This window comes from Stomoxys calcitrans, chromosome 3, assembly GCF_963082655.1.
Source record: "Stomoxys calcitrans chromosome 3, idStoCalc2.1, whole genome shotgun sequence".
NCBI classification, from domain to species: Eukaryota; Metazoa; Arthropoda; class Insecta; order Diptera; family Muscidae; genus Stomoxys; species Stomoxys calcitrans.
The window spans coordinates 102038700-102052381 of record NC_081554.1 but is presented as its reverse complement, the minus strand read 5'-3'; the positions used below and the strand labels follow the sequence as shown (position 1 = coordinate 102052381).

The 13682-nt window shown below is 37.5% G+C and overlaps 1 protein-coding gene across 2 annotated transcripts in view; it reads right to left on the bottom strand.

Annotated features, from left to right (window-relative positions):
- LOC106085862 (alpha-ketoglutarate-dependent dioxygenase alkB homolog 6) overlaps window positions 1-13682 on the bottom strand; it is a 34861-nt gene that overhangs the window by 1481 nt on the left and 19698 nt on the right. The window lies entirely within an intron of this gene.

Here is a 13682-nt window from a genome sequence, read left to right as displayed (position 1 = left end):
AGATCTAAATGAAACACAAACAATTTTCAAATTGTTGACTAATACGAGATCTAAATGTTTTCAATTAGGCGTTTTGCGCCAAATCACACGTTTTGCTCTAAATTTATTCGGTATAACCGATTGTATGTTTCAATTATGTTTTATATTGGGTTGCCAAAAAGTAATTGCGGATTTTTCATATAGTCGGCGTTGACAAATTTTTTCACAGCTTGTGACTCTGTAATTGCATTCTTTCTTTTGTCAGTTATCAGCTGTTACTTTTAGCTTGCTTTAGAAAAAAAGTATATTTGATTAAAGTTCATTCTAAGTTTTATTGAAAATGCATTTACTTTTACTAGCTCAACTCGTCCCGCTCCGCTACACCTTCAAAGTCAATAAAATTCAATAATTTGAAAGCGTTGTTCGTTTGTGAGAGTTTTCATGCTTAAATTATAGACCAAGCTGAAGATGTTGTTTGACAGTGAAACAAAACACCAGTGATGCCAATAAGATAATAGCTAAAATGTCGGGAAACTTTCCACTAACCGCAATTGCCACGACATCAGCATACGCGACCCCTTTTACACATTTTTATTCCAGAGATGAAAATATATTGTTAATATTGGGTTGCCCAAAAAGTAATTGCGGATTTTTCATATAGTCGGCGTTGACAAATTTTTTCACAGCTTGTGACTCTGTAATTGCATTCTTTCTTCTGTCAGTTATCAGCTGTTACTTTTAGCTTGCTTTAGAAAAAAAGTGTAAAAAAGTATATTTGATTAAAGTTCATTCTAAGTTTTATTAAAAATGCATTTACTTTCTTTTAAAAAATCCGCAATTACTTTTTGGGCAACCCAATAGTTATACACCAAAGTAGAGTAGACAGTACACCTCCTTGTGGTGTTCCTCTGCTGACCCATCTTTTTATATCTACAGATCTCAAGCCTGCCGTAATGCCGTAATATTTTAGCAAGTTAGTTATTAATAACCTTTGTGGAGCTCACTTTCACAAGATTTGTTCGAGAAAGCCGTGGAGCCACTCTTCCCCAGGACAAAGTTTTTGTTGTCGTTGTAGCAGTTTATTGTGTTCTATCTTTCGTTTGCTTGTATCCAGATCCAGGAACTCTGCGACTAAGATGGGCTGCTTCCAGAGGGATCTGGGTCTGAGTCGGATGTGTCTAACCGGACAGATAAACAGCTGACGTGTCGCGTGGTCCCTGGTCACAATGGGGTCATACATCCTGCATTGCATACACCTAGCCAATTGCTTTGTACGTGGTCCAAAAGGATTCTTTGTCAGCATCCTAAGTGCTGCTGACAGGAGGGGGTGGAATAGAGGATAGGTAGAAGTTAAACAGTGCCGGAGATATCACCCCGCCTTGGGGAACTCCTTGTTTCACTTTAAAGTGCTTCGATTTCTTATCCCTAAATTCCACAAATGACTGGCGAACACGCAGATAATTCGCGACGTTTCAGCCCTGGGTGGAGGGACGTATTGGGGATGTCCTCAAAAAGCTTGGCATGGTTGACCGTGTCGAATACATACGATGATGGCAAGCAAAGCAGTTGTTGTGCTGTACAGTCTTCGAAATCCATGCTGATACTCGGCGAATGGAAACTCTACAAGGAGGCTCGGGAGGAGTAGTCTTTCAAGCCTCTTGGTTACTGGTGAGAGAAGGGAGATTGGTCTGTACGACCCTAACTCCTTTCCAAGCTTCAGTAGCGGGATCACTCTACCCATCTTCCATACATCAGGTACTATAAGAGTGTTCAAGGACAGGTTGAGTACAGATGTAAGCTAATTAAATCTGGTTAATCCAGATTCGTCAGCATCAGTGTAGAGATTGCGTTGGAGCCCAACGCTTTGGATGATTTGCTTCCTCAGATGACATTCGTTACTTCGTCCACGGTAAATTGTGATTGCTGACTGGTACAAAGCGAGCAGCTGCTCCGTTAATGATGTCTCGGAATTTCCTCTCGGCAACTAGCACATTCGAGGGGGTGTCAGTTCACTGAAGCGACGATTAGTGTACTCTCTGAAGCCAGCCCAATCGGTTTTCTTCTGATTGATAAATGTCCGGCGCTCAGAGGTTATGAAGTCCGGTAGTCAGTCGATGGTGGGAATTATTGGGAGATGGTCTGATCCCAAAGAAATGGCCTAACGAGCTGCAGCGCCTTCTCGTTATCCTACAAGGGTCACATAGTCCGACAACGACGCTAAAGACGACGACGCACAGTGGGATGGAAAAAAAACGTGGAAATAAGTCTGCCATTGTGGAACGGATAGAGATATCTTCATGAAATTTTACATGGTTATAGCTGAAGTGTTATCCAGTTTATATGCCATCTCAGGGCCCTAGAAGTCCCAGGAGACCATTGGTAGGCCTTCAAAGTAGGCCACCTTGGCCCAACAATATTTTGTTCGGGCTGTCAAAAGCCCGATATGATCCGATTTAATTTTGTTTTGCTGGAAAGTGCTTATAAAACCCGACAAAAAACAGGCCTTAATGTGCGGGATTTCTTTTATAATGTCCAAGAAATTTGACTAACAAATTATTTTTCTCTGAAAATTTCGCAGAGGCTTTTCTCTTATTTTGTTGCTTGTGAAAGCATTTCTGAACCGATTTAATATGCCGTAGAAACGCTTCTATAGTCCGTGTCGAGTCTTGCTTATTTGCACATAAGCTGTACGTTGCACTGGTTTACTTCTTTCAGTGTTTGAGCAGAAAATGTTGAAACTATCCTTACTGCCGTATTTTCGATTAGGTCAGAGAGACTAACACTGTCTTTGAAATTTGTAACAACTATAGGTGATGGCAAAAAATTTTGCTTAGTTTCTTGTAAGTCGCCGTACGATGGCAAGCGTTAATGCATTTGAATGGTAATGCTTTTGTTAATATAATGTAAGAATCCCGACTGAGTCAAAGTTGCAAGATGAGGGCAATGACTTCTTCGCTGCAAATGACGATTCACTTTTAGGAATACACTTTACAATTCTTCTAAGGCGCTTGGGCGATGCAGACGGCAGTACGTTGGAGATTTTCAATGCGTTTTTGGCCTTCCATTCTTCTTTAACATCTCTTTGAAGGTGTCAGTAACTTCAACAGGGACATTGAAGAAAGAGATGTTAATAAGCGAGCTTTTTTAGATTTCTAGGTAAGTTGACCTAGGTCCTAAATGACGACCATTGCACACGAGTTCCACGTCTCCATTAGGCCATTTCTTCTTTACGTCACGTCGAATTTTTTATTTTCACTCCGAATTTTATTTCTATATCTTGGATATTAAATTTGTTTTGTTTTTAAAATCAAGAGAGCAATGATCCCATAATACGTTGAACATGGTTCCATTTTTTACTATAAACGCCATTTCTTAGTTAAGAATGAAGTGATATCTTAAATATGAATGAAGTCTGATATACATCACACACTTGTTATATTAATCATTATCTGCTTTCTGCTTTTAACGTAGATACAAATTAGATATAATTCGATGATACAATGTTTTTACACAAAAAGAGTTGTGTCCTTACCTGCTGCGGATTATTTTTGGCAGGGGTAAAAACACTTCATATTGTATGACATATTTCGACTACATACTATATTGATGCAATTTAGAATAGTGCACTTTGTGCATCGATTTTGGCCCATATAATAATATATTTATATACACAAATTATACGTTTCTAGAAAGCTCAAGGTGCTACAATAGAATGCAAAAAATTTAAACAAAGGTTAAATTTTAGTCTTATTATTTGGGTAAAACCCAAAATGAGGTCAAAAATACACTTTTGTGAAAAATAAAATTCATTTGGTTGTACCAACCGGATTGACCGGTTGCAATGGGATTGCTCAAATTCATAAGGATATACAGAAAGTTCATTTATATCGATGTTGGATTTGCCCACATATTTAATCCAGAATTCTCGTGAAATGGGCATCTTGGCATAAAGTTTCATCCTCCTCAATATTACAGTATTTTGTCTATCACATTTCCGCAGCCAAATAAATAAAAATATATGTATCTATTAGGAGGCCACCGTAGCGCGGAGGTTAGCATGTCCGCCTATGCCGCTGAACGCCTGGGTTCGAATCCTGGCAAGACCATCAGAAAAAAATTTTCAGCGGTGGTTTTCCCCTCCTAATGCTGGCAACATTTGTGAGGTACTATGTCATGTAAAACTTCTCTCGAAAGAGGTGTCACACTGCGGCACGCCGTTCGGACTCGGCTATAAAAAGGAGGTCCCTTATCATTGAGCTTAAACTTGAATCGGACTGCACTCATTGAAATGTGAGAAGTTCGCCCCTGTTCCTTAGTGGAATGTTCATGGGCAAATTTGCAAAAAATTTGCATATCTATTATTACTTTAGTTGTGTAGTCTCGTAGCAATCTTTTCAAATTAAACAACCGCTGCCTTTTATTGATTAACCAAAACTCACCTCTTCATTTCACTATCCATTGTTACAAAGCTAAAAGACAATGCTTTTTACAAATACATACAAGTATGTTGGCGTACCCTGCAGGACATTGAACCGGCCCCAAACTAGTGATTTCACCGGTTTTCCGTGACCAGTGCCTGGTCCCCTGACTAACCATATTACCGGTGATTTTTATACGAGCATGTCATACCTAGGGACCAATAATTTTGTACCGGTCGGTTTGTCGGTTTGAAACACTGGTCATTTCACTGGTTTAAGAAATCGGTCATTTCACTGTTTTGAAAAAACGGTAATATCTTCTGTTTAAAACCACTACCACTTCAATACATCCTTCACCTGTTTGAACAGCTTTTTTTAAAAATTGTTTATAAAGTTAATTTAGTTTTTAAATTCTTTTAGAATTTTTGTTTCATACATAAAAAAAACAAGTAAAAGCGTGCTAAGTTCGGCCGGGCCGAATCTTATATACCCTCCACCATGGATCGCATTTGTCGAGTTCTTTTCCCGGCATCTCTTCTTAGGCAAAGAAGGATATAAGAAAAGAGTTGCTCTGCTATTAAAACGACATCAAGATATGGTCCGGTTCGGACCACAATTAAATTATATGTTGGAGACCTGTGTAAAATTTCAGCCAATTCGTATAAGAATTGCGCCCATTGGGGCTCACGAAGTAAAATAGAGAGAACCATTTATATGGGATGTGTATCGGGCTATAGACCGATTCAGACCATAATAAACAACGTTTGTTGATGGTCATGAGAGGATCCATCGTACAAAATTTCAGGCATATCGGATAATAATTGCGACCTCTAGGGGTCAAGAAGTCAAGATCCCAGATCGGTTTATATGGCAGCTATATCAGGTTATGAACCGATTTGAACCATATTTGGCACAGTTGTTGGATATCATAACAAAATACTACGTGCCAAAATTCATTCAAATTGGAAAAGAATTGCGCCCTCTAGAGGCTCAAGAAGTCAAGACCCAAGATCGGTTTATATGACAGCTATATAAGGTTATGGACCGATTTGAACCATACTTGGCACAGTTGTTGGATATCGTAACAAAACACGTCGTGCAAAATTTCATTCCAATCGGATAAGAACTGCGCACTCTAGAGGCTCAAGAAGTCAAGACCCAAGATCGGTTTATATGGCAGCTATATAAGGTTATGGATCAATTTGAACCATACTTGGCACAGTTGTTGGATGTCATAACGAAACACGTCGTGCAAAATTTCATTCCAATCGGATAAGAATTGCGCACTCTAGAGGCTCAAGAAGTCAAGACCCCAGATCGGTGTATATGGCAGCTATATCAGGTTATGGACCGATTTGAACCATACTTGGCACAGTTGTTGGATATAATAACAAAACACGTCGTGCAAAATTTCATTCCAATCGGATAAGAATTGCGCACTCTAGAGGCTCAAGAAGTCAAGATCCAAGATCGGGTTATATGGCAGCTATATCAGGTTATGAACCGATTTGAACCATACTTATCACAGTTGTTGAATGTCATAACAAAACACGTCGTGCAAAATTTTATCCCAATCGGATAAGAATTGCGCACACTAGAGGCTCAAGAAGTCAAGACCCAAGATCGGTTTATATGGCAGCTATATCAGGTTATGGACCGATTTGAACCATACTTATCACAGTTGTTGAATGTCATAACAAAACACGTCGTGGAAAATTTTATCCCAATCGGATAAGAATTGCGCACTCTAGAGGCTCAAGAAGTCAAGACCCAAGATCGGTTTATATGGCAGCTATATCAAAACATGGACCGATATGGCCCATTTACAATACCAACCGACCTACACTAATAAGAAGTATTTGTGCAAAATTTCAAGCGGCTAGCTTTACTCCTTCGGAAGTTAGCGTGCTTTCGACAGACAGACAGACGGACATGGCTAGATCAACACAAAATTTCACGACGATCAAGAGTATATATACTTTATGGGGTCTTAGACGAATATTTCGAGTAGTTACAATCAGAATGACGAAATTAGTATACCCCCCATCTTATGGTGGAGGGTATAAAAACTATAAAACTAAAAAAAAACTATAAAAAATATATTTTAAACCTAAAAATAGCAACACACACACCAATCACTATGGGACGCGTTTCGTCTTTGGTTAGAAGACTCTTCAACCATATTCGGTGTGATGGCTTCAAGGGCCGTGCGTTGGTATGTTGTATTTGAATTGTATTAATTGCGAAAACGCATCTATGATACAACTACCACATTAACCACGCTCGACAACCCTGTCTTTTAGTTGTTCTTTTTCCCAATGCATGTGTTTTTGTGTAATTACAGACTTTTTTCTGTGTTAAGAACACTACTTCCGTACTACACATGATTCTGTGCATCTGTTGGAAGTTGAATTGATGGTTTCGAACGCTAGACAATTTGCAATTCCCGATCATTGAGGTCGTCCCGGAAGATTAAACAATTAATAAAATTCTGTAAAAATATCTTTAAAACTTTTTTAGTTACTTAGGTACACTATGGCAACCTAAATGGGGAGGCCAAATGAGTTTTTGACCTTTTAGACAGTTAGGTACAAAAAAGTACGAAATAGTTGAACTTTGCATAGGGCGAACGGGTAGAGCCAGATTAAAACAAGTAAAAGCGTGCTAAGTTCGGCCGGGCCGAATCTTATATACCCTCCACCATGGATCGTATTTGTCGAGTTCTTTTCCCGGCATCTCTTCTTAGGCAAAAAATGATATAAGAAAAGATTTGCTCTGCTATTAAAACGATATCAAGATATGGTCCGGTTCGGACCACAATTAAATTATATGTTGGAGACCTGTGTAAAATTTCATATCGGATAATAATTGCGACTTCTAGGGGTCAAGAAGTCAAGATGCCAGATCGGTTTATATGGCAGCTATATCAGGTTATGAACCGATTTGAACCTTATTTGACACAATTGTTGAAAGTAAAAATAAAATACGTCATGCAAAATTTCAGCCAAATCGGATAGGAATTGCGCCCTCTAGAAGCTCAAGAAGTCAAATCCCCAGATCTGTTTATATGACAGCTATATCAGGTTATGGGCCGATTTAAACCATACTTGGCACAGTTGTTGGATATAATAACAAAACACGTCGTGCAAAATTTCATTCCAATCGGATAAGAATTGCGCACTCTAGAGGCCCAAGAAGTCAAGACCCGAGATCGGTTTATATGGCAGCTATATCAAAACATGGACCGATATGGCTCATTTACAATACCAACCGACCTACACTAATAAGAAGTATTTGTGCAAAATTTCAAGCATCTAGCTTTACTCCTTCGGAAGTTAGCGTGCTTTCGACAGACAGACGGACGGACGGACGGACAGACGGACGGACATGGCTAGATCGACACAAAATTTCACGACGATCAAGAATATATATACTTTATGGGGTCTCAGACGAATATTTCGAGTAGTTACAAACAGAATGACGAAATTAGTATACCCCCCATCTTATGGTGGAGGGTATAAAAATATGAAAAATAGAAGAGATAATGGAGAAATGTACGTTTAGTACAGTATTTGATACCATTTCGTACTCTCTTTACGGATTGAACTAGAGATCTAAAATTTAACATGCAGGTTCAACTAGAAAATATATGTTGGCTGACTAAGAGATTTTTTCACAAATCGTACATTTTGCTATAAAAAAGTACTAAATAGTAAAAAATAATTTATTTACTTTTACACATCGTAGTCTAGGTAAAAATACGAAAAGCACCCAATACGAAATGCTAAAATCGTATCAGGAGTGGAAGAAAACTCATTTAACTTTATATCTGAGCTACAGTTCTGAAGCTTGAAGTACAGTTACATCTTGGCAGTGTGTACCGGGCGACTAAAAGATTTTTGTGATATTCGTATGAATATCACAAAAATCTTTTAGGTACTAAACTGTACAAAATGGTACATTCTTTACAGACAGTTCTAAAATTTGGGATACAGGTACATATTGGCAGTATGTTCCGGGAAATAGAAGATTTTTTTAAATTTGTACATTTGGGTACTAAAACGTACAAAATGGTACTTTCTTTACAGACTGAGCTACAGCTCTGAAATTTGGGATATACATTTTGGTACTGAATGTGTAAGGAGCTGTAGCTTTCAAAATTGGAATACAGTTACATCCCGGCAGAATGTCCGCCTATGACGCCGAACGTCTGGGTTCAAATCCCGGCGTGAACGTAAGAAGAATTTTCAGCGGTGGTTATCCCCTTATTAATGTGTGGTATCCCGCCATGTTTAAACTTCTCTACCAAGAGGTGTCGCTATGCGGCATTGAGCATAAATCGGATTGCACTCATTGATATGAGAGAAGTTAGTAGTTGGTAATTGAACACAATGGTACTTTCTTTACAGCCTGGCCGAGAGGTCGGAAATGATGGCTACAGATACATCTTGAAATATATGTTGGTACTAAAACGTACAAAATTGTACTTTCTTTACTGACTGAACAACAGCTCTGAAATTTAGGATACAGATACATCTTGGCAGTATGTACCGGATCCCTAATGACTTTTTTTTATATTCGTACATTTTGATACTATGCTAGTTAATTTATATTATTACAAAAATTAAAATTCAAAATGGGTCTAGTCTTTCTAGTGTTAAATGAAAATAATGTTCCCGCGGTCATCGATCCTATGGATCGAAACGAGCTTGACGAGGATCGCTCCCTCCATATTCAATTGTGGTAAATGTACCATTATAACCCTACAGCGGCTATATAGATATTTTTTCCGAGATTTTTAAATATCAAAAAAAAAATCGGGTGGTAAAGGGATCTTATATTCAAATGTGATCCGATCAGAATCATATTCGGGGAGAATATTATGGATTTTAACAAAGCTTACTGTACTTAATTTCAGCAAGATCAAGTAATAAATTCTTTATTTATGGGTGAAAGACGTCCAATCCGGAACTCGATCTTTATGGGGGCTATACCAAAAATAGTCCAGTCTAAACCATACCCAGCATGGACACCTAACACTTAAATTTCAGTGAAATTGGGGAATAGTTGTAGGCTACTTGCAAACATTGACAATACGGATGTATGGATGAAGCTTCGATCGACTGGCTGTTTTGATGATAACCAGGATATTCCACAGTTTGATGTTAATGACTATTTCATAGACAGTTGTCTTGCTGACGTAGCTAAAGTAACTCTTCCCGATTTTGAGATGAACAGCGGTAGTGATCAATTTACTTTTGATCGTGTTTGCTATTTCGAAAATTGTAAAGCATATTATTAAAAGGCCTATGCTAAGCTGCATCGATGAGAAATGTTTGCTTATTGCATCCCAATATGGATTTAGACAAGGTTTTGGTACTATTTTTTAGGTGTGCTTGGTGATTTAGATTTAAAAAAGCATTTGATAGAGTAGACCACTTAAAATTTGTAGACAAGTTAAGCATCAAATTTTCATTATCTTCCTCTGCTTGCAGACTAATTTTTTCGTATCTGACGGGCCGTTCGCAAAGTGTTACGTCTAATGGCGAGCTTTCTAATACGAGAAGTGTTAGTAGTGGAGTCCCCCAAGGCTCTGTCATGGGTCCTCTTCCATTTATTCTCTATATTTATGTGACATGGTTCTTTAGGCTGATGATGTTCAGATGTTTTTTAAAAGTAGTTCGATCTATAGTCTTGAGTTTAATATAAATATGGTGCTTGAATGAATACGAGTTTGGCTTAGCAAAAATGGGCTATATATGAACACAGCTAAGACCAAGGCTTTGCTTTTTAAACCCAATACTTATTTGGGTCGTGTATTAGACATACATACCCATGATCAATCAGTTGACTTTGACAACTTGACAACTTAAACTGCCTTGGCATAACTTTTGACAGTAGGTTAACTATATAAGTATGTGTTTAAAAAGGCCATAACGTCACTACGCCTGTTACATAGCGTAAATGTGTATCTTCCAATTAGTGTGAAACGACAATTGCTTTTGCTTTACTGATGTCAGATCTTTGTAATGGTATTGAGGTCTATGTGGCAACGCCCCAGAGTAATTTTGCAAGGATAACAAGGATTTGTGAGGTACTAAATGTAAAAACTTCCCTCTAAAGAGATGTCGCACTACGGCACGCCGTTAGGACTCTGCTAGAAAACAGGAGGCCCCTTATCATTGAGCTTAAACTTGAATCGGACCGCACTCATTGATATGTGAAAATTTGTTCCTGTTCCTTAGTGGAATGTTCATAGGCAAAATTTGCATTTGCCAAAAAGGTATATACACTGAAAAAAAGGCTATCGTAGTATGCAGAAGAAAATTTACTCAAAGTTGTAACAAAAATTTTCCTACGCTTTATGAGAATTTTCTCTTTTCGTATGAAAATTTCCTAAAGTAGTGGACATATCCTATTATCGAAGAAATTGAAATTAGTTCATATGCTTAAATTTCCTACAAATTTTTCCTTACAACGAGTTTAAAAAAATTTAATTCGATTTCAAAAATGCTCCTCGAAGAAAAAATTACATCCTAAGAGCAAGTTTAATATACAATTTTTAAGTAAGTGGCGAATGAGATATGGTATACTCATAAAACCATGAACGGGCCGCGGTTCATGGTTTTATGAGATCAGAAGATCGGGTTTATGTACAAAGAATACGAAATCATCAAAAATCGTTTGGAAAATGTTTTTATACCCAAGATATCTGCAAAATTATAAATACCCCAAAAAGGTATTTATTGGGAGCGTAAGAAAATAAAACTACAAATGGACCTTTTGTTAAAAGTGCGACTTTAGAATCAATTTAAAATGTGGAAGAAAACTATATAAACCGTTGTAGCAGTCTGCTTTGATTTTTAAAGGTGGATATTTCGAAAAGAAATGTTCTTATTTTGCTAAGAAAAATATCATTTAATTTTGTCTCTAAATTTACAGATATGGAGATCATAAATATATTTTTTCATAATGACTTTTATCAAGAAACAACCACTTATTTTAAATTTCTGATGCATCAATATAACTGAAAGCTGAAAGCTTCTTTTAAGGAAAATTGAATAAAAATTACATTCATTATTTTATAGTTATGTACTTCAATGAATTGTTATTTCTTGGTTTTAATTTTAGACATTCTCTGGTTAATATAATTAAAGATACCACCAGTAACCATGGCTTTTTGCAGCAAATAAATATCCAAAGCAAGAGAAAATATATATCCATTTTAGGTAAGTTCTATTTAAAATATTTTATAATTACTTCAACTAATTGTGTTCTTTTCGTTTTGTTTTCATTTCAAACTTTCTAGGCTTGAAATTAAAACTACAAGTAACCATGCAGCAAATATAACGGATGGTTTTTTAGCTATTATCTTTTTGGCAACACTGGTTTAAACAGCTCACGCACGTTTCGTGTTTTGTTTCACTGTCAAACATCTTCAGTTTGGTCTATAATTTAACCATGAATCGTCTTACAAACGAAAAACGCTTGCAAATTATTGAATTTTGTTATCAAAATGTGTGCTCTGTTAAGAAAGTTCATTGCGCGCTTCTTGTGTTCAACGATGAAGCTCATTTTTGGCTCAATGAGTACGTAAGTAAACAGAATTATCGGTTTTGCTACCAATGCATCCAGAAAAAGTCACAGTTTGGTGCGGTTCATGGTCTGGTGGCATCATTGGACCGTACTTCTTCAAAGATGATGCGAATCGTAACGCAAGTGTGAATGGTGAGCGCTATCGTGACTTGCATGACATGTGGTTTCAACAAAACGGTGCCACATGACACACAGCACGCGTAACAATGGACTTATTGAGAGGCGAGTTCGGTGAACATTTTATTTCGCGTTCGGGACCGGTCAATTGGCCGCGCGATTTAACGCCTTTAGACTATTTTTGTTGGGCTATGTTGAAGTTCATGTTTATACAGACAAGCCCACTTCAATTGACGCATTGGAAGACAACATTGAAGCATTTCATCATGAGATACCGGCCGAAATGTTGGAAAGAGTATGCCGAAGTTGGACTAAGCGGATGGACCATTTGAGGCTCAGTCAAGGTCTACATTTTAGGGCCAATACCCCAAAACGGACATATTTGCTGACTTTTGTAATAAGGAGTTTAAATGAGATTAGAAAACGAATTTGATATCAAATTTTGAGAGCAATGGCAATATGGGGTTCAAATAAATGATATATAGATATATGAGAATAGAGCACGTTGCTGATATATTTTCAGGGCTTAGAATTTGGGGGACCACCCCATTCCCCAAAACACCCCTAAATCGGGCATATTTACCGACCATGATAATGTTAGGGCATCACCCCTTTCCCAAAACACCCCCAAAGGGAAAAAATATTTCGACCATGTCAATATGTGGCTCAAATGAAAGGTATTTGAGAATAGAAAACGAATTTGATAACCTATTTTGGGGTTTAAATAAATGGTATTTAAAAGAAGAAGAGCACGATGCTGATATTTTTTCAGGTCCAAGTATCTGGGGGACCACCTCTCTCCAAGGAAACTTTTGTTCCATATAAAGTAAAAGAAGGCGCAGCGGAGCGGGCCCGGGTCAGCCAGTTTATTTATAAATGAGAAGTGCAAGTGTTAGTAAGCAATAAAATTTGTATTTTTAGCTTCACTGAAAATAGGCCACCGTATCGCAGAGGATAGCATGTCCGCCTATGACGCTGAAGGCCTGGGTTCGAATCCTGGCGAGACCATCATCAATTTTCAGCGGTGGTTATCCCTTCCTAATGCTGGCGACATTTGTGAAGTACTATGCCATGTAAAAACTTCTTCTCAAAACAGATGTCGCACTGCGGCACTCCGTTCGGACTCGGCTATAAAAGGAGGCCCCTTATCATTGAGCTTAAACTTTAATCTGACTGCACTCATTGATATGTGAGAAGTTTGCCCCTGTTCCTTAATGGTATGTTCATGGGCAAATTTCCATTTGAACTTAAAAATTAATAATCATTATTCAAAGTTCACTTTTTTGTCAAACACTGTACATGCAAAACCAATTCCATATTTGTATTTGTATTTATTTGTTTATTAGTCAATGGAACAAATATCCTTACAGACTAAGATGACTTCCGTAACAAATGTTTAAATAGTAATGTATGATAATAAAGAGGTGCATACTACAAAAATATATAATATAAAATGGATCTAAAAATTTCTTTTGATGTGCTAAAATCAATACATGGTTTTGACTCCCTTTGAAGCCTGTTGTTGATAAAATTTAAATTCAAAAAAGTTCGTGTTAAAGGCCCATTTCTCGC